Below are 5,819 nucleotides of genomic sequence, written 5' to 3'. Positions count from 1 at the left end.
CTGGGAATTTTACTAAGCAAGAAGGATACTTTAAGTAAGGAAGAAAAGATAACTTACGAGAGATCAGCTAAGGCCTAGAGAATCAGGCACATGTTACAGGACTACAGAGAAAGAAGAGATCAAGTTCACAGTTTCCTTCTACATAATATATATAGTTTTTCACTTCCCATCCAGTATGTTGTATAACCCAAATTTTGAAGAATGAACCAAAATAGGGAGTTTACATATTTCATGGGATTGTGACGGTGCTTAAATTAGATAAGGTATGTAACTTACTTAAAAATGGTGCCATGGGAATGGCAAGTTACTAAGTAGACAATAATAAAACAATGAAACCTGTTAAAAAGATAAAGATAGTGTGATTAAAACTTTTGCTCAAATATCCAGTAAATTGGTTAGATTTAGGGGAAAATATGTCCATAGTTATTAAGATTATAAGACCTATACCTGATCTTATTTCTAGAAAGAAAACATTCTTTCAGCAAGAATTTTCTATTGAGATATATAACAAGATATTTCATATTTTTATGCTATGACAAAACTGCATGCAGTTTTATAGAAAGATTTTCTAAGTGAATTTGAAAATTGTGGAACTTTCCACATTTGTAAAGAAATCTAAGTCTGTTTTGTTGTTTAAATTTTTTTAATTTAGAAGTCCTGGTAACCTTATCAGGCCTTACATTGCATGTGGAGCCAGAAAATTAATACAGGTGGGGTGCCCAAATGAAAGAACCTCTGTGTTAATTGGAAGCCCGCAGTTCTGTTTAGCATTTAGGAAAACTGACGGTTGTCCATAACAACTAACTTTTCAAACATGTTGACTAGATGAACATTTCAGATGGGTATTCTACATTTTAAAATTTTACTATCTTAAGTATATTTAAATTCAGCAACAAACTATGTATATTGAACATTTAAACATTTCATAATTATAATGAAGTATTATACTATATGTTAAATTACTTTCATGCCCAGGGCTTCTTGTCATAACACTGCTAATCATTGGCACAATCTTTACTGATACTGAGAAACTCCCTTGATAGCTATAACAGGCTAGGATTTCAATGTTCTGAGTCTTAGCATAACAAATACAATCAGGTTTGTCACTATGTTTACTTTTACTTTTAATCCATTAACATTTGAAAAACCATGTGTTCAAACCTAGAGGTAAAATATATTCTTCAGTATAGAAATGAAGAGGCCAGTGTGCACTTTCTTTCCTCTTCTTTTCTTTTTGTGCCGTACTGAAGTTTGGACTCAGGGCCTCAGCCTCAGGGCTGTTCCTTAGCCTTTCCTGCTCAAGGTTGACACCCTACCACTTGAGCCATAGCTCCACTTCCACATTTTTGCTGGTTAATCAGAAATAAGTTTCATGGACTTTCTTGTCCATACTGGCTTCAAATCTAAGACACCCAAATAGCTAGGATTACAAGCATGAGCCACCAGTGCCTGGCTCCAGTGTATACTTTTTATGACTCTGAATCTATAAGTTGAATGTATACACACATCGTAGTTGGGAGCATACTGATTTTTGTTTTCAGATTATAAAATGAAAATGAGTTGTTCTTTATAGAAATAATAGTGCTGGAAGAAGAAGAAAGAGGGAAGGAAACAGGGAGAGATGGAGAGAAGGTAAAAATGAAGTGTGCTTTATGGAAATAATACCGTTAGGGGAGAGAAACTGAAGAATAGAAAGAGGGAAGAAGGAAAAGAAGAAGGTGGGAATAAAGAAAAAAAGGAAGAATGTGTTCTGTCATTCATAGACTCTTATTTTATTTTATTTTAATTAATTAATTTATTTTTGAGCTGGTTCTGGCCTAAGTGCTATCCTTTAGCCTTTTCGCTCAAAGCTGGTGATTTACCATCTGAGACACAGCTACACTTCCAGCTTTTTGCTGGTTAACTGGAGAAAAGACCCACAGATTTTCCTGCCCAGGATGACTTCAAAACATTATACTAGATCTTAGCTTCCTGAGTAGCGAGGATTACAGATGTGACCCACTGGCCCTACACTAATTTTATAAGAAAAATTGTGTTCTTCAATCTTAATGTAAATTTTATTATAATGTTAAATAGGAGCAAAAGTAGAGAAATATCTGGCTTATGATACATACAGAAGCCAAACAATAGCAAAACTAATAAATTAACAACATTAATCAAATGGTATATTTTTTTGTTTTGCTGAAATTAAATTGCAGCTTACCACATGAATAAGACTGCAATACTATACTGAATGTGGCTTGCCCTATTATATTAAATGGGATGACTCATTCCCCCTACCACTCTAGCTACCAAGAAATTGTATTATGTACAGTATACATGATAGAACCTTATTATTTACTGCTGAAGTCTGATTCTTTTATTTCAGATCCTTCCAGAAAATTAAAATAGTCTTATCTGGTGTCAATGTGCTTGTATACCAAAATTCAAATGTGAATGTTGATTTTGTATAACAGTATTCAATTATAAGGTGGTCTTCTAGGTGGCCTAGAATATGCTTCTGTTCATTTATTTTACATTATCTTCCTGGGAGTTGCCTAGGTTACAGTGACAGCAAGAAGAAGAATTGGGTTTTCACGGACAAGACTCAGATTAAAGTAAGTATGACAAACTGTGACTCCAGAGTCATATGAGGAAAAAGAGGAAAAAGAGACAGCAACATTTACGTTTCTAAATGCCATAGAAATATACAATTAGTTGGCAAAGATTAATGGGGGGAGAAAGAATAGGAAGGGAGTGGATAAGCTACAAAACAATGTAAGCTATAAACTATAGTTTACAGCACCTAATTAATATTATTGGACTTAGAGCTAATATGAACTGCACAAACAGGAAAACATGAATCAAAAACACTTATTATGTTAAAAATAGCATAAACAATCATGCTTAATAGTTTTTTCATATAGCAGTCACTTTCTTCCTTTAAATAACTATTAACCACAACTGGATGCTGGTGGCTCACACCTGTAATCCTAGCTATTCAGAAGGCTGGGATATGAAGATCACAGTTCAAAGCCAGCCTGAGCAGAAAAGTCCATTAACTACTACCTCCAATTAATGACTAAAAAGCCAGAAGTGGAGTTGTAACTCAAGGGGAAGAATATCATCCTTGAGTGAAAAAGCTCAAAGACAGCACCCAGACCTTTAGTTCAAGCCCCAAGACAGGTATCAAAAGTAAGTAAATGAATAAATAAATAAAATATTAACTAGAGGACCTCTGTGTGTGTGTGTGTCTGTGTGTATGTGTGTGTGTGTGTGTGTGTGTGTGTGTGTGTGTGTGTGTGTGATGGTATTCTCCATTGCTGCCCCTGTAGGGTTTTTCCAGCTGCCCCTGTACCTGGGTGTCATTCAAGAGTTATATGGGAGCTGGAACTGATAGCAGTGTTTAAGCATAGGAATGAGATAATCTTTTCTGTATGTCTGCCAGTACTGGGGCACTGTAGAATTCCCCCATTCCTAATTCATATTCACACCTTTTTTTTAACTTGCATTGTTTTCACAGTCTGCTAACTAGTTTTTCTCTGTCCATTTAATCACTAAACCCTGAAAGAAAAAACACAAGTCATCAAATCAGGAAAACATCTCAAATTAAATCTATCTGCTGGGTGCCAGGGGCTCACACCTGTAATCCTAGCTACTCAGGGGGATGAGATCTGAGGATTGCAGTTTGAAGCCAGCCTGGGCAGCAAACTCTGTGAAACTACTATGTCCAATTAAACAGCAAAAATAAAAAATCCAAAAGTAGACCTGTGGCTCAAGTGGTAGAGTGCTGGCCTTAAGCAAAACAGCTCAGGGACAGCATGTAGGCCCTGAGTTCAAGCCCGAGGACGGGCACACACACACACACACACACACACACACACACACACACACACACACACACACACACAAAACACACACACACAATTACCTACCACAGTGTACTTTTAACAAAATTGATTCACATAAAACAATACCCACATCTTTTTCTTCTTACTTTTAGTAGTGTTTCATTGAAATTGACAGAGGTAAAAGAGTTAAGTATTACTTGGAAGGTTTTGCTATCCAGAAACATGTCATGCCTATGCTCATAAAATTACATCTATTCATCTAGAAAGGAAGATAAATGTAAATTAAATCACAGTTTAGTGGAGTAGATATGTTATCACAGTCTAAACCAGGATTGCTACTGCCTGTTTTATCTTTTTTGTTTGTTTTTGGTGCTGGGACTGGGGCTTGAATTCAGGGCTTGGGCACTGTACGTTACTTAGCTATTTTTTTTGTTTAATGCAGGCACTCTACAAGTTAAAGAGCTGTAGTTACACTTCCAGCTTTAAAAAGGTTAGTTAATTTTTAAAAAGCACATTTAAGTAGTTGTACAAAGGAGTTTAAAGTCTGTCTTTTTGGGGGGAGGGCATTTAATTGTAGATAAGAGTCTCATGGACGTTGCTGTCTGGGCTGGATTCAAACTGTGCTGTTCAGATCTTAGCCTCTTGAGTAGCTAGCATTACAGGGATGAGCCATGGACACTTAGCCTTGTTTTGTTTTTTAACTGAAATTAAAATTTTTAAATAGTTGAAAAAGTTCAAGGATTATTTTTCATGACATACTAAAACAACATTGAAATATTTGTGTTCTGCTGGATGGTCTTTTGTGTAGATAGTGTGTATGGCTGCTTTGGGCTACAATAATAATATATTACAAGAGAGACTTTTTAAATCTGAAAAATATTTTAGAAGGGTAGTGATGTAGCTCATTGGCAGAACTCTTGCCAGCTTTCAGGAGGTCCTGGGTGTGATTTACAAAATTGAAATATATTATACCTGGCCTTTCACAGACAATGTTTAACCTGCTGGTGTCTGTTAGGAGCTTCATAATCTTTCACATTGTTCCTTCTACAATTTTTGTCAAATCATCTAGTGGCAAAATTACAGAGAACTGGAGAATTTATATATATATATATATATATTATATGTGTGTGTCTTAGCTGTAAACATTCTAATTATTTGCACAAAAGTAATGAGTTTATTGTATTTCAAGGGAATCACACATTTCTTCTTTTTAAGTCATACTATAGTCTCTAAAGATCATACTTTGAATGAGAATTCCTTGCACATAAGGCACTTTCTAAATGAAATCTAGCCCCCACCTCACTTTCTGTTACATTTGGCCACTTGCTCCTTCACATGCACTGAGTCTCTCAGTGTTCTTCTATCTCATACAGTGGAATGTGACACATTCAAGATTTAGTGCTGGCTACATTTCGATCCATCGTCTACCTTAGTCCTTCATATTTCGTTCACTTTACTTTCTTCATCAAATTGTGTACAATTACAAAATCCAAAAGGAATGAAAAGAGGGTGAGAGGCAAATTGCAAAACATATAACGATATTATTGGTGAAGAAGCATACTTCCTATCCCGGTGATCAGAGCAGTTTGTCATGTGTGTGTGTGTGTGTGTGTGTGTGTATGTGTGTGTGTGTGTGTGTGTGTGTGTATGTATATCTAACATTTATTAGAGGTTCAGCTAGTGGTCACTCTCTGTCATTAATTTCCCCTCCTCCCCCTTTTCATCTCCCATGGGAAACCTGGAAAACAGAAAATCTCCCACGGAAACTCCTCCAGGGCGTCCCAGGATCTGGGCTTGCGCACTTGAACTCCAACGGCGCAGCGGCCCCGGCTGTAAGTCCCGCGGGGTCTAGCAAGCACAAACCCAGCGCGGGCTGCACGGTCGGAGGCTGACGCGCGTGCGCGCGCTCCCCTTTAGGCCCCCTACCCTGCCGCAAGGGTAGCGTGACGTAATGCAGCCTCAGCAGACAGTCGGGATATAAAGGAGGAC

The sequence above is a fragment of the Dipodomys merriami genome, unplaced genomic scaffold (genome assembly GCF_024711535.1).
Source record: "Dipodomys merriami isolate MVZ:Mamm:240054 unplaced genomic scaffold, mDipMer1.0.p SCAF_3, whole genome shotgun sequence".
Classification (NCBI taxonomy): domain Eukaryota; kingdom Metazoa; phylum Chordata; class Mammalia; order Rodentia; family Heteromyidae; genus Dipodomys; species Dipodomys merriami.
Note: the sequence above shows the minus strand (reverse complement) of the source record.